Source organism: Phacochoerus africanus, chromosome 11 (genome assembly GCF_016906955.1).
Source record: "Phacochoerus africanus isolate WHEZ1 chromosome 11, ROS_Pafr_v1, whole genome shotgun sequence".
Lineage (NCBI taxonomy): Eukaryota > Metazoa > Chordata > Mammalia > Artiodactyla > Suidae > Phacochoerus > Phacochoerus africanus.
The window spans coordinates 116,065,427-116,087,663 of NC_062554.1; the positions used below are offsets into that span (position 1 = coordinate 116,065,427).

The 22,237-nt window shown below is 36.9% G+C and overlaps 1 protein-coding gene across 6 annotated transcripts in view; it reads left to right on the forward strand.

Moving 5' to 3' along the window:
- The window catches only part of RABGAP1L (RAB GTPase activating protein 1 like), a 651,588-nt gene that overhangs the window by 383,459 nt on the left and 245,892 nt on the right, over positions 1–22,237 (forward strand). The gene's annotated exons all lie outside the window — the stretch shown is intronic.

Below are 22,237 nucleotides of genomic sequence, written 5' to 3' on the forward strand. Positions count from 1 at the left end.
CAAAGTCATGGCTAAATAACATTCCATTACTTGTATATGTAACATTTTTTTAATCCATTCACTCCTTAATGGGCATTTAGCCTGTTTCCACATCTTGGCTATTGTGACTAATGTTGCATAGGAGTACATATCTCTCTTGAAAATAGCTGTTTTCATTTTTGGACCATTCTATTCCATTGATCTATTTATCTCTCTTTGTACCAATATCACACTATTGTAATTGAAATAGATTTACAGTAAGTCTTATTATCTGGTGGTGTTGAGCCTAAAACTGTTCTGTTTCCAAATTGTTTTTACTGTCTTGGTCCTTCATAGGTCTGTATTTTAGAATCAGCTTGGCAGATTTTTGAGGGGAAAAAATACCTAGTGGATTTTGATTGATATTCATTGAAGCAATAGTTCAGCACTTTTATTAGTTTTTTCAGAGCCAGTTTTTGCCTTTGTTGATTTTATCTGTTGTATATTTCCTTTCTCTTTCATTGATATCTGCATTTCTTTCTTTTTTTCTTTTCTTTTTCAATAAGACTCCATGTGTTAAAAAAAGATACCAAACATGGATATCACCTTAAAAATTTCCCTAATGCCCCTTTGCAGTCAATACTCCTATCCCTATCTGACCCCAGGCAATCCCATTACCTTGTTTTTCTATTACATATTAGTTTTCATTTTATATAATTTAATATAAATTAATCATACAGTATGGACTTCTGCTTCCCTCCAGCTTAATGCTTTTGAGATTCATTCATGTAATTGTTTCCATGTTCTATTCTTTTCAATTGATGAGTGGTATTCCATTGCAACCTCAATGACTTTGATGTCGTATTTTATTATTATTTGGTTTTAAATATTTTTTTCATTTCCATAGTGATTCCTTTGATCCATCATATTTGGTAATTTCTAAATTCTTTTTTTGGTATTGATTTCTAGCTTAATTTCGCTATGGTTGAAGGATATGCTCTGTATGATTTTAAAACTTCTGAAATTTGTTGAGACTTGCTTTATGACCTGAACATGTCCTATTTTGGTTTTAATATATAAACTTTGTAGTCATGCTTTTCTTATTTTCTTTATAGTTACTGTTTTTTTGTTGTTGTGTATCTTTTTTTCTATCAGTTAGTGATGAAATTGTGCTGAAATTCCCAACTATGATGTTGAACTTGTTTTTCCTTTTAATTTAGCCAAGTTTTGCTTTGTGTGGTTCGAGGCTATATTATTAAGTGCATACAAATTTAGTATTGTTATGTCTTCATATTGAATCCTTATTAACATTATAAAATGTCTTTCTTTTTTTTAATTATTTCCCCAATACAATTTTTTTTTCTACTGTACTGCATGGTGGCCCAGTTACACATACATGTATACATAAAATGTCTTTCTTATTGTTAGTTTGTACTTCAGTATGAGTACGGCCACATTAACTTTATTTTGCATTGTGCAGCTTTTAATGTCTTTTCATTTTCAGTTGAATCCACATATTTAAGATGTGTTGTATTTAAGCATCTTATAATAGAGTTTTTAACTCTCTCTATAATCTTAACTTTTTACTGGGGTAGTGAGTTTACTTAATAAACATACTTTCATTTTATTTTAAACTTAATATTTCACTATTTCTGCTCTATATTTCTCATCTGTTACTTTTTTTTCCCTCTTTCTTTCCATTTTCCATTTTACACTGCGTAACTACTAGTTATGCAATTTTTGTAATTTTGGTAGTTATCCTAGAGATCACAACATGGATTCTTTGCCTATTAGATTCCACCATAAATAAATACATCAATTACTTCTAGGATAATGCAAGAACGCTATATCTGTTTAACTTCATATATTACTTTTTTGCTTTTAGTCTTATTATCGTCATGTTTTAATTATGTTCATATATCAATTCCCCCAAACACACACATAGAACATTACTTTTTGTGTTTTAAAACTGTCAGTGTTAATTTAGACTTACTCACCTATTTCTGTTCTTCTGCTCTTCATTTCTGCATTGCTTGCTTTCCATCTGGGATCATTTTCATTATGCTTGAAGAACTGTCTTTTATATTTCTTTAGTGAAAGTCTGCTGGAAAAAATTCTTTCATTTTTTATTTTTCTGAGACCTCATCATTTTGTTTTTATTTTGGAAAGATATCCCTCCCCCTTCTTTTTTGCTTTTTAGGGCCACACTCACAGCATATGGAAGTTCCCAGGCTAGGGGTCAAATCAGTGCTGCACCTGCCAGCCAGCACCACAACCATAGCAATGCAGGATCTGAGCTACATCTGCAACCTACACCGTAGCTCCTGGCAATGCCAGATCCTTAACCCACTGGGATCCTTAACCCACTGGGATCCTTAACCCAGGGATCCGAGCCATGTCTGTGACCTACACCACAGCTCACAGCAACACCGGATCCTTAACCCACTGAGTGAGGCCAGGGATCGAACCCGCAGCCTCATGGTTCCTGGTCGGATTCATTAACCACTGCGCCATGACGGGAACTCCCCATTTGGGTATTTTTTTTACTAATCCTTTCTTCAACCTATTGACTTCTTAATTTTGGTTATTTTATTTTTCAGTTCTAGAATTTCCATTTGATTCTTTTAAAAAATAGATTCCTCAGAACTACAGTGTGGTACCACCTCACACCAATCAGAATGAGTATCATTAAAAAGTCTACAAATAATAAATACTGAAGGGAATGTGAAGAAAAGGGAACTCTCCTACATTGTGGTGGGTGCAGCCACTGTGGGAAAGAGTATGGAGGTACTTCAAAAACTAAAAATAGAACTACCATATGATCCAGCAATTCCCTTCCTGGGCATATATCCAGACAAAACTCTCATGCATCCCCTCCTTTAAATCACTCATTTCACATTTTATGTTTTAGAGGAATTGTCTAATTCTTCTTTATTGCCAAGGTTATGTTTATAGCTATTCAGAGCATCAAATGCATACTTAAACATATACATGTACATATAAAGAAATTTGAGCAATCCAGAGTTGAACAGCTTTACCCATGTGTGTGTGTTGGGGGAGGCATTAACTTCATCCTTAGCTTGTGCTTAAATATTTCAAAAACATTTTTTATATTTGCTAATATCACTAAAGCTATACATTAGGGATTGTTTGGGGTTTTTTTGTTGTTATTCTCTTTAAGACATGTATTAATAGGTTAGACTTTCTATAAATCCGAGCTCAACCGGGAAGATATAACGTTATTTTAAATATGGAGTTTTGATCTGAAACTGTAACAATGAAAAGGTCAGATTTGTGAAGCTGGAGTCCTGGAAAGAGAATGAGTGTTTGTAATGCACTTGAGAGTGTCTGGAGAGATTTTAAAATTTTCTTTATGTGCTTAGTTCCATAAGAGCTTTTCTTGAAATAGCTTTGTAGTTTCTGTGGAGCCTGTGGTCTTTCAACTGACAGGCTAGTTGAAGCCATCGCACCATTATTAGAATAAAGAAGAGAAAGAGTAGGATTATGAGGATGATAAAAATGTATAAAATTAGAATACAGGGATTAGTGTATATCCTGTGGCTTTGATTATACTCATTCTTTTTAGAAAACATTTTTCTTTGAGGAAAAGGAGAAAAGTAAAATACTTTTTAAAATAGAGAGAAAAGGGAAAACTAACCTGCGAAGACATACACAAAGAACCTTTAAATAAAATGCTACTCATGATGCCTCTTGAATTTATGGTATTTCTCAAAATAGAGATCTGTTTCTATACCAGATTCAGATGCCTTAAATATCCTAAAGAATACACTCTCATTTATTTCTGAGTTAATTAGTTATAGAATTACGGGCACTTATTTCCTGTTTACTAATTGTTAGGCAGTTGGCAATATCTTTATGGCTTTGAAGCCTCCTCCTTAACCAACCTCTTCCTGCGTCTTTTAAAGACCTTGGAAGGGTGTGAATCTGAATTGCTCTCCTCCTCCTTCCCATCTGTCGAAATCTTAGTTGCCCATTTCCCTTGTGAAGCTTGTTCTACCCACTTCTACTCGCAATGATTTACAGATTAAAAATACTCTGAAAATTTAGGTTGTTATGGATTATGTTTTGAACATTATCTGATTAATTTCACTTAAGTACTTTTTGCACTATGTCCAGTCTTTGAGGAAATAGGCTATCACTAACATTTTCTTTTTCTTTTTCCCGGAGAGCAGCATGCAGTACTAGTTCTCCGGTATCAATATAATTAAATCTATAGTCTTGACCTGACGAAACTGACTGTCTTATTCCATTTCCTATAAAAGCTTATCACCAAGATAGGATTAAATGTGTACAAAAATGTATTAGGGTAAATGTCTGTGAGAGAAAATGGGAAGGAAGCTGAGGGAGCCATTGAACCACAGTGATGCTGTGCCCCAAAAGGAAGAAGAGAGGAAGGAAGGTTAGATGTAAGTGTCTTAGACTCTAGCGCACTTCTAAGGAAGGTTTGGCAAGGCCACTGGGGTTACCCACTTGTCTCAGAAGCTTGCTTGTCTTAGTGTTCTTGCTGTGCTCACTCATTAATTAGGAGAAGCCCATGGCAAGTGGGTCTGGTGCAAAGATAGAGATGGAGCTTCAGGCACAGCAGTTGGGACCCTTGGTCACTATTGTTGTTGGAGGCCTGAAAGGTACATTTTCATGGTCACAATACAGTTATCTTAGATGAAAATTTAATATATGTAAACTCTAAAAGGGCTCTCTATTTCTACCATTTCCTTCCTCTGCAAAGTAATTTTATTCATAAAAATTATCCAGGTTGAACTCCTTCAGAGCATGGATGCTGCTTTTCTTTATTTTGCAGAGTTCCATTGTAATGTCCTTTCTGTACCATTTTTTAAAAATCAAAAGCTTGAGAATGTAAACTAAACCCTCTGAGTAATTTACCATAATCACACAGTAGTTTCTTTAATAGGGACATTAAAAAAATTTTTGTAAGGAGTTGGTAGTTGTTTTATATTTCCTTAAAAAAAAAAAAAAAAAAAACCTGTGAGCGTATCAGTTCACTTTGAAATTGTTGCCAAGGGCTTTTTTTAAAAGGTGTTATATAAAAGGAAACTTACATCTAGGAATTCTGCCAGCACTGTTAGATAAGAAAATTGCTTTGTGAGTGATTATTTGTGAATATATCTAGTCATACACATTTATCGTCACCAGTGTTTAGATTATTTCATATCAGTGAAGCTGTTTTTAGAGCTTATGCTAGTACTTTCCTTTTTATCATCATATAGAACAAACTTAAAAACCTATTTTAAGCTCCAGGTTTTTATTATTAGAATCAACAGACACAATGATCCTGTCAAATTTGTTTATATATGTGTATGTATATTTTCATGTTTCCATATATTTTTTAAACAATCTTAAACTTAGAGTTGCTGGTACAAAATGTTATTTTCCTGTACTATTTGAAGGTGATTTGCCAACACGATGCCACATCATTCCCAAATACTTCAGGATGCTTTCTAACAAGCAAGAATATTCTACCTCCTAACTTTAATACAACATCCAAATCAGGAAACCAACATTGATATGTTGCTGCCACTTAAGCCTTAGTCTTTTTTCAAGTTTCACTAATTTTTCAAATATTATCCTTTATAGAAAAAATAATCTAGTTCAGATTTCAGTTTTCATGCCTTCTTGATCTCCTCTATCTGGAACAATTTCTTACTCTTTTTTTTTTTCTTCATTTTATTGATGTTGGTGCTTCTGAAGATTATAGACCAGTAATTTTTTTAGAATGTTGCTCAATTTGATTTGTCTGATGTTTCCTCATGGTTAGATTTAGGTCATACATCTTTCGCAGAAATAGCATAGAAGGAATGATTTAGTGTCATTTCTTCCTTGAGAGTAGCACACAGTTGTGGCTTTTCCAGTTATTGATGATGATCACTTTGATTACATAAAAAAGATACTATTTACTAGGCTTCTCTGCTATGAAGTTGCCCTTTTTTCCCTTTGTAATTAGGATTTTATGAGACAATTTGTCACTATGTAAATATCCCATTCCTTATCAGACTTTCCATTTATTTATTAATTATCATACTCAAATGGACCCTTGAATCCTCATTTTATTCCAGGGATTATATTCTCTTACTATCATTATTTATTTTGGTGCTCAGATTGTCTCCAATTAGATTTTAAAGATCTTCAAGTGATAGACATACTCTTATCACTCTTAGACCACTGCCTTTCTTTCTGGCTTAAAAAGATGTTCCAAGCTTTTTTTCTCTGTCCCAGTTCTATAATTATCCATTTCTCCAAGGAGCCCAGTTTTCTCTAGTCAAAAATGGTAAGAAACCAAGATCTGTATGTGAGGTGTATTCACCACTATTGGGGTTTCATTGCCTACAAGTCATCTCCGTGGACAGGTCTAGTAATGTATGTATATATAAATATATTTGGGTATATTTAAGCACACAAACATACATTTGCATCCATTTTTTGAGATATAATTCACATACCATAAAGTTCACCCCTATGAGTAAGTGTGCAGTTTAGTGGTTTTTAGTATATTCAAAAGGTTATGCAACCATCACCACTATTTAATTCTAGAACATTTCCATCACTCCAAAAAGAAACACTATATCCATTAGAGGTCACACACTGGAGTTCCCGTTGTGGCTCAGTGGTAATGAACCTGACTAGTATCCTTGAGGATGTGGGTTTGATCCCTGGCCTTGCTCAGTGGGTTAAGGATCCAGCATTGCTGTGCACTGTGGTGTAGGTCGCAGGTGCGGCTGGGATCCCATGTGGCTGTGGCTGTGGCTGTGGCATAGGCCAGCAGCTGTAGCTCCTATTTGACCCCTAGCCTGGGAACCTCCATATGCCACAGGTGTGACCCCAAAAAGAAAAAAAGAAGTAGTCACACCCCATGATCCCTGATTTCAGCCTTTAGTAGTCATCAGACTTTCTGTCTCTATAAATTTGCGAGGTTTCTTGTTGTGTTTTTGTTATTGTACTTTGGTTGGTAACTTCTGTGAACTAATTCTGTAAAGTCTATATTCTTTGTCATGTGTGGCCACTGAAATCTCTGCTTGGTGGTCAGCTAATGATTGGACAGAGGTTTCCTTAAATGGCTGTAACCAGTAAGTTTCCCAGTCTTTGCCATAGGGCTCTGTGTATATGTTTAAGTATGCCTTTATTACTCACCCAGCCAGTTGACAATTCTGTCTTGCCTTCAGTTACTGCTTGTGCAGACTCTCAAGATCAGCCAGAGGTGAGAGCTTAAAGCCTTCTCAGGCCTTTCTTGAGCATGCACAAAGCTTTGGGAATTTCTACAGCCTTTTGCATGGATATGGCCTTTCTCAGAAAGGTGTCTGAGTCTTTCATAGCCCTCATGAATCTTTCCCCCCAGCTTTTCCTTTTAAGCTTTTTGATTCATCTCTTATCTGCTCCAAATTTTATCTATCACCTCAAGCAGTCAGAAAATTAAACAATTGTCTGTAATTGGTTTTGGTAAATGCCCCTGGGGAAAAGGCTTTCATACTGAGTGAATCTTTGGGGAACCACTAAACAGGTCAAATAATGACAGTTCTCTGGGGGTGATTCTTTACAGGAACTCTAACCCCATTTTTGCTCCCTCTGGTGGCTGCCAGGCCATTTGTTTTCACTGCAAATGCAGGTTGTTAGTTTTCAAGGTCATGTTGCTGCAGAGCAGAGGATGGAACTATGGCAAGTTAAAAATGCCACAAAGGTCCTTGTTCTTAGCAAAATTCAGTTGTTTTTCTGGAATACATGTTCTTTGGGCTGCTGCAAACCCTTTGGTCAATATCCAGAGCTCTGGGAAAAGTTGATGGTAATAATTTTTCTTATTGTTACAGAGAAGCACATTTTTTGATATCCTTACTCTTTTTTCGTTTGTTTTCTTGCTGATGATACTGCCCACATTCATTTTTATATCTGTTTATTTGTGTTGAAAACCATAGATTCATAGTAATACTTCCAATTTTGATCCAACCCAGAGGATTAATTCTAGTCTTCATCATTCCTTTATTTGTTTTTGTTTTTGTTTTGGTTTTTTTTTGTCTTTTTGTCTTTTGTCTTTTGTGTTGTTGTTGTTGTTGCTATTTCTTGGGCCGCTCCTGCGGCATATGGAGGTTCCCAGGCTAGGGGTTGAATCGGAGCTGTAGCCCCCAGCCTAAGCCAGAGCCACAGCAACGCGGGATCCGAGCCGCGTCTGCAACCTACACCACAGCTCACGGCAACGCTGGATCGTTAACCCACTGAGCAAGGGCAGGGACCGAACCCTCAACCTCATGGTTCCTAGTCGGATTCGTTAACCACTGCGCCACGACGGGAACTCCCATTCCTTTATTTGTAACTCCTTTCTCTGACAGTGAGAAACCCAGCTGCCAGTATCTTTAAAACATTTATCTGTTTGATCAACATTGCAGGATGTAACCCATCTCCCATTGCTTCTGCCAATTCTCTCTTGCACAAAAGGCCTCCTTCCCATGGTCAGGATGTAACACCTCATGCCAGAATGTCACCCTGCATGTACTGCTCTTCATCCTGTCAGCCACTGATTCCCCATTTTTGGCCACCACTTCCCCACATTGATGGCCTTGTCATCCTGGCCAGGCCACCCCTCTCTGTATCTATGTTGCTCTGCCTGTTGGCTTCAGGAAGGAAATGGTAGCTTAGTGATATTTTAAAGATGAAGTTTATTATCCTTTCTGTCTTTCTTGAGTTTTACTTGTGAGGGTTTATTATAAAGATTTATTAGACTTGCATTGGCATATCTGGTTTCAAAAAATTTTTAAAAAGGGGGGTACAACTTACATCTCTAAAGAAATAGGTGGGTAGTTTTTTGTTGGTTTTTGTTTGTTTTTTGGTGGGTTTTTTTTTGGCATCTGTGGAAAACTGATCATTTTCGAAAGGTCCAAGAATCTAAGAATCTGTAAGAATTTTAGAATTGAGTAAAACCCCATTCAGACAACTTCATATTCTTCTGATGACGGCTCAAATAATATATTTGGAAAAAGGACATGGTAATCCTTGATGTCATTGCTACCATTTCTTAAGCACTTCACTGTGTACTGGACACTGTTTTTATTTCTCAGATAAGTGTATGTGTTGTTTTCTATTATTACCTTTGTGTTATAGATGAAGATATTTGCTCCCATTTATCACAAAAGGCCTCAAAAGATTTGTCTGTATGTGCTATAATCAAGTCTTCCCTACAGTTATATCAGTCAGGATTGTTCACCTACATCACTGTGCTGAAAACGGTCTGGCCAGAAAACAAATGTATTCCAGACCATAAAGTATCACCACAGTCTTTTCTACCTCAGTTAATAGTAACTCCGTCCCCCAGTTGCTCAGTTAGAAACCTTCAGTCATCCTCACCTCTCCTTTCTTTCTCTTACACTGCATGTTGAGAAAAAGACAACTGCTACCTATCCCCAGGAGCAGCAATCTCAGGGTGTCAACCCACTGCGTGGTTTGCAGGTATTGGGATTATTAACAAAGGCATAACTTGCACAGACTCTGGAAGGAACAGTGCTTTACTCTCATAGAAAAGAGAGCAAGGTCAGCTTCAGCAGTCCCCTAGAGCGAACATGTCTTAGCTCTCAGGCAGTAATTGCAGGGAGATGGGCTGCACACACCCATCTGCAGGGAAAGGCCACATTCCCTTCTCACCAAGAACATAGATAACAGTGGGCTTGGCCAGGTACCATATGCTACACTCACTTAAGGAGAACAAAGAAGCACACAGCAAGCCTGGGAACAGGGAAAGTTACTCCCAAACAAGGCAGTAAGCCCAGCACAAGCTGTGAGGGCTCCTTGTCTCCATATGAGGAAACCTTCCGGGCCTACAGCACATTTTATAACCATGCAGAGTTCAACAGGCTGTGCATGGCTGCTGGTCCCAATACCACACATCTAATCCATTAGAAGTCTTTTTGGCTCTGTCTTCAAAATATACCCAGAGCCTGATTCTCGCCACCCCTACCACTGCAGCCACCCTGGTTTAAACTATAATCACCTACCTGGTCTTTCTGCTTCCAGTGGCTTCTTGTATTATTCATTGTAAAAGCCAAAGTCTTTATGCTTGTCAAGGCTGTAATTTATTTTTCTTTTTTTTTTTTTGGTTTTCTTTATTTATTTACTTATTTTTTAATTTCCCCAATATGTTTTTTTTTCAATTTCATGTATTATTATTCTTTGCAACATACATTGAGCCCCAGCCATACATGCCACACTTATTCACACGTCAGAGCCCTTGCACTGGCTGTTCCCTCTGCTTTGAACAGTCTTCTCCCAGAGATCTATGTGGCCTGCTCTTTTACCTCTCTCAACTTCTTATTCATGTGGTATGGTGGCCCTAACTACCCTACTTAAAACTGTAATTTCCTCTTAGCCCAGCACTCCTTTCCTGATTTGCTTTTTGCCACCACACTTACTACTTTCAAACATATATATGTGTGTTTGTATTTATTTATTTAGGCTGTGTCTTTTCCCACTAAAGTATAAAGCTTTTTTTGTGCATTTTGTTCACTGCCTAGACCAGTCTTTCACAAAGTAGGCTCTCAGTAAATATTTGTTGATGCAAAGGAATTGAAATTTAGGGAATTTAAATATTCTGGTAAATGGCAAAACTAGAATTTGAAGTATTTGACATTCAGATCCACTATTATAAAACTTTCAATTTTTAAACAATCAGCGATTTTTAGAGCACTTTACTATTAACAAGTTTTTGTCCTGGGGACTGTAGTTAGGGGCTAATTTTGTGATTTCAGCTAATCTGTGAACCTTATAACCATGTTGTTTTCATGGTAAAACGTATGCTGAGTTTCAAAGAAAATAGTGGTAAATGAATGGTTCATCACTGCGGGTTACCTATACTGAATAGTAAAGAAAAGAAAACATGGTATTGACAAATAGTCTTAAGGGAAAAGGAATATGATGAGCAATATTGAGTACTAAATATTTTTTAATAAAAATAGTGATTTATAACCAAATCTTAAAACTCTAAATTGTAGTGTGGGAATACATTCACATTAAGTTTGATTTTAGTTTCATTCTGGAGATGAGTGTGTGTGTGTGTGTGTGTGTGTGTGTGTATCCAAAATTATATCATCAAGAAGATATGTAAACATAAATAGATATAGATACTGATCCAAGAGGAATTGATACACACACACAAAATCAATCCTCATTGTTCATAGGTTCCATATTTGCAAAGTCACCTACTTGATAAGATTTATTTGTAACCCCCAAATCTATACTCTTGGTGCTTTTGAGGTCATTTACTGGATGTGCCTGTGCACACAATGTGGAAAAATTTGAGTTGTCCAATGCATACATTCCAAATTCAGATCACACTAGGTAATGCTCTACCTTTTTGTTTCAGCTCTCACACTGTAGACAAGTGTTTATTTTTGCAGTGTGGTTAGTGCCACATTTTTGTGCTTTTGGTGATTTTGGTGTTGGTTATTTGCTGTTTAAAATGACCCCCAAGTGTAATGCTGAGGTGCTATCTACTTTCCTGCTAAGCACAAGAAAGCTGAGATGTGCCTTATGGAGGAAATGTGTGTGTGTGTGTGTGTGTGTGTGTGTGTGTGTGTGTGTGTTAGATAAACTTTGTTCAGGCGTGAGTTATAGTGTTCACTGTGATTTCAGTATTAATGAGTCAACAATAAATATTAAATAAGATCTTTAAATGGAAACTCACATAACACAAGATTATATTGATCAGTTTTGAATATGTTATAACTGGAGGCTTGCAGAAGGCTAATACACTCTATCGCCTAGGAACAATGATTTAATGTCTGCTAATCCAGTATTTGCAGAAATTTCACAGAACATAACTACTGTAAGTAATGATCTATCCTACATACATACAGTTTTCTCCAAGAAGAGTAATTTTCATTGATTGTCTCTTTCACTATTTTAATCATTACATTAAATTCCAGTGAAGCTCAGTGTGAGTCTTTCATATATTTATATTCCAGAGATGTCACCCAAATTGAAATCCTAATGCAAACCATTGAATGACATGTTACTAAGTAATTTTTTAATATAATTCAAATTTTTAAATTATGAAATGTATCATACACTCAAATGAGTAAACATAATTTGTATTTATGATTTTTACATACAGTTTAGGAAATATAGTATTACCAATATCTTTGAATTGCTCCAGGTGCTTCTGTCAGATTCACTGTTCCTGCACCAGAGTCAACCAATATTCTAAACTTTGTGATTGTCATTCCTCTGCATTCTTTTTTTTTTTTTTTTTTTTTAACGGCTGCACCTATGGCATGTAGAAGTTCCCAGGCTAGGGGTCAAATTGGAGCTGCATCTGCGACCTACACTGTAGCTCGTGACAACGCCACATCCTAACCCACTAAGCAGGCCTGCATCCTCATGGAGAGTATGTTGGGTCCTTAACCCGCTGAGCCACAATGGGAACTCCTGCATTTTTTAACTAAAGCTATCTCTGGTTAGTATATGAATATTGATTGAATATAAAGCAAAAAGAAAAATGTACGTTTTATCATTAGATGTTACTGTTACTCACCTAAACTCTGCCACATATGTCAGTATTGTTAAGATCTAGAGACTGTACAGTGACAGTAGCTAAGGCCTTGAGCTCTGGAGCTGGATCTTAATTTGAAGATGGGAGCTGCATGAGTTTAAATTCTGGTCTGCTGCTTACTAACTGAGTGACCTTACACAAGTTGTTTACCATCTCTGTGCCTCAGTTTCTTCTTCTATAAAATGGGGATATTAAGAGTACTTACCTCAGAGGTTGTTGTAAGGGTTCAGTAAAATATATATATATATAATTATCCATAGCAATCAATAGCAGTTATTAATTAATAAATTTTATTGGCTATTTAACAATTTAAAAAATTACTGCTAAAAAGCTACTTGCATTTTTGAGTACTAGATTAAATAATCTTTTCTTTAAATGTTATCCTAATTTCTTTTAGACATCCATGTGTTTTAATGATTCTTGTCATTCTTTGAGCTCTTTTCATTTGGCTTATTGTGGCATTACTTAAAAACAGTCTGTCCTTGGTGTCTCTTTTTTGTTTCTCAGATTATTTGAGAACAGCTTTCCTTTTAGTTTGTAAATTAATTTATTCCACATATTTTATATTTTCTTTTTTTCTACTTAACATACTCTAGGGGCTACTGGTGCCAAGAGCAATAAGCCAAAAGCTGTTCTATTTCATTATTTGTTTGTTTTGACCTCATGTTGGCAGAAGTTCATTGTAGTGATAGATAAAACAGTTTGTCTATAAAATAAATGCTTTATATAAATGTCAAGCTCCTGTTGAAGTGACTGAGTTCGTATTTCCTCTTCTCAGTGTTGTTCTTAGATCTGTGTTGAATCATGAGACAGCTCACTATTTAGGTTAGAGTTTGGAGAAACACATAACATATCCTGGTTAAAACTTGTGGACTCAACTACTGTGTACTGATAGCCAGTAAATCAGTAAATGTATCAGTACTTCAGCAGTACCAAGAAACTAAATGGGAATCTGTTTTAGAAGTCTAATCCCTGCTTGCATGCCCATCTAGCAGCTTTTCTGTCTTGTTAGAGACCATCTTCTGACTTCCTTTTCATTCTTCTTGTGAGTCTGAGCATCCTTCATCCTCATCTACAAGAGTGATTGTCCGATAAAATAGTACTGTATGTTGCCTACTCCTGGGACAAAAGAGTACTATTCTGTATCTCCCGTACCAACCTGGTAAAGGTGACTTTGTATGTGAGAGTGTTTTAGGAGAAAGAAGATTGTAGATAAATCTTTAAAGAATCTAACTGTAAGACTGAAAACTTCTCTTCATGATTTTAAGGTAATTCAAGAGCAGTGGTGGTTATTGTGTATTTTGGATGGGCAAGGAAGGTCCCACTGACCTGTGGAAAATTATTTGCAAAGTTAGCATCTCTGTCATTGTATAGCAGTTATTCATAAAGCAAAACAAGTCAAGTGTTTTCCATGTTAATTTTAATAAGAACTTACATTTTATATGAATATTAGCACCAAGATTAAACTTTAACAACTGTCTGTGTTTTCATGTCTAAGTTTTAGCCTGCAGTCAATATGTTAATAAATGTATTACATAGAGAAATTAAAAGTTTTCCTTTGCTAAACCCAGAAGTTATGGATTAAAAAATATTAAATTACCCTCACTCAGATTGTCATTTCTTTTGAGGTATGGAGTCTTATTCTCCACCTCTTTTGAACCCAAGCAGAAGATGGGTCCTCCTGTCTTCCTTGGACCCAAACACATAAATGGCTAAGAGTGATAATTCTGTTCACAGTCTAAGTGAATGTCTTAGTCTGTTCAGGCCACTGTTACAAAAATGCCACTCACTGGGTTGCTTAAACAACAGACATTTATCATTCACAGCTCTTGAGTCTGGGAATTTCAAGATCACAGTACTGGCCAATTTGGTGTCTGGTGAGGGCTCACCTCCTGGTTTCATAGACAGCCATCTTTTTGCTGTATCCTTACATAGCAGAAGAGGCAGGGGAGCTTTTATGGGTCTCCTTTCTAAAGACACTAATACCATATGTGAACACTCTAATTCATGGCCTAATCGCCCCTAGTGGCCCCACCTCAAAGTAATTTTACTTTGAAGATTAGGTTTCAGCATATGAATTTTGGAAGAACACAAATATAATAAAGGTATAAAGGATACAGGCTTTGTATTCTGAAATGTTAGGATTCAAATCCTGGCTCTAGCTATGTGACTGTCCAAGTTAATTACCCTCTCTAAATATCACTTTTCTTATTTCATTTTGTGAGGATTAATTGAGAATGTGGAAGAGCATTTAGCACAGTGTTTGGCACATAATTGGTCAAGCTCCCTTGTGCCTTTAACTTGCATGCCTTTTCTCTTCAGCATGCCTAAAGAATATCTATATTCTTCCTTGAAGAATGTGAGATGAACCTTGCAGCAATTCCGGTCACATCCTCTTCTTTGAGATTAGCATCACCTTGTCTGAGATACTTCCCTTATCTTTATCTCTACTTCTTGCACTAAGCCATGGTTACCCACCCTTTCCCTCTGAGCTTTTATACATCCATCAGAGCTTTCCTCACTATGCACTTTTTCATTGTGCATGTGAAATTCTTCTACAAGATTCTGAGCTGAGAAATCCAGATTTTTATCTATTCAGACCAGAAGGAAGTGGCACAATATATTCAAGGTTATGAAAGGCTGGAATTTACAACAATGAGTACCAACAATGCTATTATTTCGATTGGAAGGAGAGATAAAAAGCTTTACAAACTAAAAGTTCAGCACACTAAACCAGCAATGTTAAAGGGAACTCTTTAACCAGAAAAGATCATAAATATAAATACAAAAATTATAAAAGGTAAAAATCTTATCAGTAAAGGCAACATACATTAAAGTTAGTAAATCAACCATTTATGAAGCTAGTACAAAAGTTAAAAGAAAGAGGAGTTCTCGTTGTGGCGCAGTGGAAACGAATCCGATCATTATCCATGAGGATGCAGGTTCGATCCCTGGCCTCACTCAGTGGGTCAGGTGTCTGGCATTGCTGTGAGCTGTGGTATTGCTGTGGCCGTGGTGTAGGCCAGCAGCTGCAGCTCCAATTAGACTGCTAGCCTGAGAATTTCCATATGGCATGAATATGTCCCTTAAAAAAAAAAGGTAAAAGAAAAAAATAGTAAAGTCATCTGTATCCATAAACATCTGTATCCAAACAAGAAAACATAAAATATTATGTCAAAAACATTAAATGTTGGGGATGGGCAAGTAATAATGCATTCCAACCTGTGATCATCAGTTGTACATGTGTATATGTAGGTTGTTATGGATGAATCTCATGGTAACCACAAAGTAAAAACCTCTAATAGATACACATGCAAAGAAGATAAAGGAATCCAAACATAACATAAAAATAGTCATCATGTCAGTGAGGAGGAGATTATAAAGTGTGCAGATGTCAAATAATTATGTAATATACCTGAAACTAACATAATATTGTTTGTCAACTACATATCCATTGAAAACAAAAACAGAAAATACTAGTAAGTTGCAAATATCTATATATCTTATGTGTAGTACTACAACATGTATATTATTAACTAATTTAGTATTCATTAAAAATTTTAGGTATGATTTACTTTTAATGAATCACAAATATTATGAACACCATTTCATTAATTTTGACAAATGTGGAGTTCCCATCGTTGCTCAGTGGGTTAAGAACCCCACTAGTATACCTGAAGATGCAGGTTCAATCCCTGGCCTCACTCAGCGGGTTCAGGATCTGGCATTGCTGAGAGCTGTATGCAACTCAGATCTTGCATTGCTATGGCTGTAGTGTAGGCTGGCAGCTGCAGCTCCATTTCTACCTGGGAACTTCGATGTGCTGTGGGTGCAGCCTTGAAGAAAAAAAAAAAATCTTTTTTTTGACAAATGCGTACACTTTTTTTTAAAATCTTCGTGTTTATCCCTTTAGTGATTACTCTAATCATAGTTGACTTTTCTAATTTTTTACAATTTGTACTAGTTTATTAAGTGGTTGATCCACTATATATTTGCCTTTACTCATTGGATTTTTCCTTTCCTATGGATTCCTACTTCTTTTTATAGCGTTTTCCTTTCCACTTAAAAAGACCCATTTAATGTTCATTTTAGGCCAGTTATAGTATTGATGAACTCTTAGTTTTTGCTTGTCTGAGTTCTTTATCTTTTCTTCAATTGTAAATGATAACCTTGCTGGGAGAGTATTCTAGGTTGCAGCTTTTTCTCTTTTACCACTTTGACTATATCATGTCATTCCCTTCTTACCTGCAAAGTTTCTGCAGCAAAGTCAGCTGATAACTTTATGTATACATACTCTGTTTTTCTCTTGCTGCCTTTAGAAGTCTGTCTTTATCTTTAACTTGCCATTTTAATTACGATATGTCTTGGTGTGAGTCTGTTTGAGTTCATCTTGTTTCGGACTCTCTGTACTTTCCGTAACTGGATATCTATTTCCTTTTTCAGGTTCAGCAATTTTTCAGCCATAATTTCATCCGATACATTTTCAACCCCCTTCTCTGTCTCTTCTCCTTCTGGGTCCCCTATAATGCAATTGTTGGTATGCTTGATGGCTCAGAGGTCACTTAAACTGTTCTCATTTTTAAAAATGCATTTTCTTTTTGATTTTCTATTTGGGTAATTTCCATTATTCTGTCTTCCAGATCGCTTATGTGTTCTTCTGTATTACTTAGTCTGCTTGTAATTCCTTCTAGTGTGTTTTTTTCATTTCAGTTATTGTATTCTTCAGTTCTGATTGGTTCATTTATATCTTCTACTTCCTTATTAAAATTCTCACTGTGTTCATCTATTCTTTTCCCTAATTCAGCTAACATTCTTATTCCTAATAGTTTGAGTTCTTTATCTGGTAAATTGTTTCTCTTTCATTAGTTGTTTTTTCAGGGATTTTCTACTGCTCTTTAAATTATGACAAATTCCTCTCTCTTCTCATTTTGCTTAACCTTCTCTGTCTCTATGAAATTGGGAATAATAGTTTACCTGTTATAGTCTTGAAGAAGTAGTATTGTTTGGGGAATCCCAGTACAGTTTGCTTGTGCCCAGTGACTGGATTTGACAATAACAAAAATTGCATCTTTGGAGTTCCTGTCATGGCTCAGTGGTTAACGAATCCAACTAGGAACCATGAGGTTGCGGGTTTGATCCCTGGCCTTGCTCAGTAGGTTAAGGATCCGGCATTGCCATGAGCTGTGGTGTAGGTTAGACGTGGCTCGGATCCCACATTGCTGTGGCTCTGGCAGAGGCTGGTGGCTGCAGCTCCAATTCAACCCTTAGCCTGGGAACCTCCATATGCCACGGGAGTGGCCCAAGAAACGGCAAAAAGACAAAAAAAAAAGACCAAAAAAAAAAAAAAAAAGCATCTTTCTTTGGGGATGTGCTGGCAGCTATTCACTTGGTAGGAGATGGGCCTGAATATGCAGGGGCTAGGGCCAGAGCAATGGTTCCCCTTTCATCAGTGGCCATAATAGGCCTATCAGGGACAGGAGCAGGTTCCATGTTGCTGGAATAGAAGCCCTAAACTGGCTCCTTTCCCTTTAAGTGTGTGCTCTCCATGCTCCCAGCAGTGGCACCTTCTCCCCAGAGGTACAGTGCCTGAGTAAGAGATGGTGGTGATGGCACCAGATGTAGGCCAGGGCTTAGGCTGTAGCAGCCCTGTTGAAGTCTGAGACCTAGATTGCTTCTGATTCACAGGCTGTGTACGTGGGGAGAGGTATGGGGCAAAGACAGGCAATGCTTTTTTTCATTTTTTAAAGTTGTATTGAATATAGTTGATTTACAATGTTGTCTGCTGTATGACAAAGTGATTCAGTTATAATATATATGTACATACATCCATGGAGAGGGAAGTTCTGAATAGAGTGAATGGATTTGGTTCAGCTCAGAGTAGGGTTAGACTAAAGCCAAACAGTGCTTGGAAGAACTCCAAGGGAAAGAACTTGCTAAAAAACTGTGTTTTTCAAACTGTGAATCATAACTTCAGTTTACTGGGTGGCCTCTGAAAAGGCATTTTTGCTGCGAACCTAATACAAAACTATAACATAATTAGAAAGTAAGATCAATACATTGCTGATTTTCACTTTTTTCCTCAGCTCTCTAGTTAAAAAAATAGTGGGGTCACTGAATCCATACCATCTGTATCTTTGCGTTGTGGGCCTTCCTTTTATATTACACTTCTCCTGTAGCACAAGCATAGAAATAGTATACTTCTCAGTAAATATTAACTGAATTTATATAAAGGTGGATCAGACCTTTGTCAAAGTTATGTCAGGGATGATGAGGCATAATTGATTCTATATATCTCTAGGGGATTTTTTTTTTTTTCTTTTTGGCTGTGCCCATGGCATGCAGAAGTCCCCAGGCCAGTGATCAAACCCAAGCCACAGTAAGTAATCCAGGCCACAGCAGTGACAACACTAGGTCCTTAACCCACTAGGCCACCAGGGAACTCCATAAATCTCTAGTTTTAAGGAATCTTTAACTTAGGCATCTTTCATTGAGAAGGGAAATCTTGAAAATATATTTATTGCTCAAGTCACGTGATTTCTTATCAATAAATCCCAGAGATCCATGTTCATGGAAAAGGAAGTGACAGAGCACCATCAGGAATGCTCCAACTAGGATAGCATTAGAACCTTTCCCCTCTTTCTTCATTTTTTGGTTCCTTTTCTTTTCTCTCTGTTTGTAACTCTTCCTTCAACCCCTAGTAAACACGTACACATGCACTCACACACAGACACACACGTATTCATGAGCTCCGGATAAAAGTACAAAAAAGAACTCAGAAATATAACTATGTAAACCAAAGGAAAGTAAATAAGTAAAAGGATGCTAATCCATCTTTCAGTTTCTCAAATTAGACTGATGAGTTCCTGTTGTGGCTCAGTGGTTAACAAATCCCACTAGGGACCATGAGGTTGCGGGTTCCATCTCTGGCTTTGCTCAGTGGGTTAAGGATCCGGTGTTGCCGTGAGCTGTGGTGTAGGTCTCAGACGTGGCTTGGATCCTGCGTGGCTGTGGCTGTGGCCAGCAGCTACAGCTCCAATTCGACCCCTAGCCTGGGAACCTCCTTATGCCGCAGGTGCGGTCCTAAAAGGACAAAAAGACAAAAATTTAAAAATAAATTAATTAATTAATTGGTTAAATAAAATTAGACTGAGCTTTGGAAACTTGATTGTATTGAAGAAAAGCCTCTTTCAAATTCCTTAAGTAATGATTCCATGATCCAATTTTTATCGCATTAGAAAAGATTGTGGGAGTTCCCGTCATGGCGCAGTGGTTAACGAATCCGACTAGGAACCATGAGGTTGCGGGTTCGGTCCCTGCCCTTGCTCAGTGGGTTAACGATCCGGCGTTGCCGTGAGCTGTGGTGTAGGTTGCAGACGCGGCTCAGATCCCAAGTTGCTGTGGCTCTGGTGTGGGCCGGTGGCTACAGCTCTGATTGGACCCCTAGCCTGGGAACCTCCATATGCCGCAGGAGCGGCCCAAGAAATAGCAAAAGGACAAAAAAAAAAAAGAAGAAGAAAAGATTGTGATAAAATCATCATTAGCAGAAAAAGGTTAAAAGATAACAATAGTATTTCAAAAGATACCATTAAGAGAATGAAAAGGCAGACAACACATTGGGAGAAAATACTGATAATACATATGTCAGACGATGGACTTGTCAACAGAATATATAAAGAATTCCCACGAATCAACAGTAATAACATGAACAGTCCAATTAAAGAAATGAGCAAGAACTTGAAGAAGAGATAGTCACAAAGGAATATGTTTCAGTTGCCTAAAAGCATGTGATAATATGCTCTGTGTCATTAACTATCAGAGAAGTTTGAGTTAAAACCACAGGAATTAATAAAGGGAAAAGACTGGCCATATCAAGTATTGACAAGGATGTGAAACAGTGAGTACTCAAACTTTTGCTGGTGTGAGTGTGATAATTGTACAACCACTTTGCAAAATAGTTTGGCAATTTCTTAGAAACTTAAACATGTACTTATCATTTGAACGTAGAACCTCCACTACTAAGTATTTACCCAAAGGAGATGAAAACCTCTGTCCACACTAAGCTTTGTGTATACAGAGCAGCTCTATTCGTACTAGCCCAAACTGGACAAAACCCAAATGTTCATCAGTGGGAGAATGGATGGACTAATTGTGTTATGTTCATACAGTGGAGTACTACTCCACAATTAAAAGGAATGACTACACTGATGTACACAACGACATGGAAAAGTCTCAGAAACCTTATACTGAGTGAAAGAAGCCAATTACAAAGGAGTATATAGTATATGAAACCATTCTATGAAATTATTTTATAAATGCAAAGCTAATAATAGGTTGTGAAAAAATCAGATCACTAGTGGCCTGGGATAGAGACAGTTTGACTGCAAAGAAGCTTGAAGGATATTCTGGAAAGATGGAAATATTCTGTAATGATGTATTTACATAAACAACCCAGTGCAAGAAATTGTGAAACTGAAATGTATGCCTTTTGTTGAGTATAAGCTACATTTGAGTGAAGTTTTTTAAGTAAAAAAAGAGTTCTAGTCACCATTCTGACTACCTTGGCCTCTGAGAGATATCCACACTTGCCTTCTCTATGGTAACCCTTCCTAGTTGTCTTTGATGACCATGGCCCTGGACAGAGAAAATTTTCATACACACAAAATCATAGTCCATTGTATCTAAGTACATAAAAACACACAGCCTCTCACTAAAATGATGCACAATGGATACATGGTGGGATACATGGAAGAGAACAAATATCCAGGATTTAAATAGCATGATTGGGGTGCTGGTCTTTTAAAAATAAATGGGACAGAGTCTGAATTTTTTTTGTTGTTGTCTTCTAAATCAGGGGTCAGTAAGCTGTGACCCATGCTGTCCGCTTCTATACTATCCTTGAGCTACAGATGGTTTTAATATTGTAAGGGATAGTTTAAGAAAAGAAAAAAATATGCAACAGATATGTAAGTGTCCCTCAAAGACTAAAGATTTGGATTTTTATAGCAAAGGCTTACTAATTCTTGTTCTTTACTCTTTGATCAACACAGCCTGCCTACTGTAAATGATTCAGCCTCTTAAAAACTTGGACAGGTTATCTTTTTTAAAAATTATCATCTCAGCTCTTTGAAGTACTAGTTAGTGAATATTAAGCATACATTCTTATTTCCTTTCCTATAAAGACTAAGATGAATATTAAGTTGAAGGGTCTGATAGTTGCTTCTCTAGGAGTACTATGTTTCCTATGAATGGGCCTCCTTGGCTTTGTACCAGGAGGCCTGGTGAAAATGATGTTAAGGACAGTAAATAGCCAGAACACCTGTGATTTGGCATGAGGCTCTCTCTCAGCCTTCTGCAGAAAAATGCAGGGCAATACCAGATGTTTCTCATTAGCCCCATGGTCTTATGGGAGAAAACATTTTTATACTTTAGCCTTCTGTGGGAGAGAGGTTTAGAAGGTGTTTGAGAACCTATAGAGGCTAGAGAGGGTGGTATTTCTTATTGTCTCTTAGGATAGAGGATCTGCACTATACTTTCACAGCTTTAAGATTTCCCTGCATATAATTCATTAAATCTCTCACATAACTGCAGGATCTTCCCACCCTCTCCTACCCTTGCTTCTGCCTCCCACAGTCTCATTTGCCTGACCGCAAACCATGATGGATCTTTAGAAATTAATGTAAGTGCTCTGAACATCTCTGTATTCCAAATTCTAAAGATGAG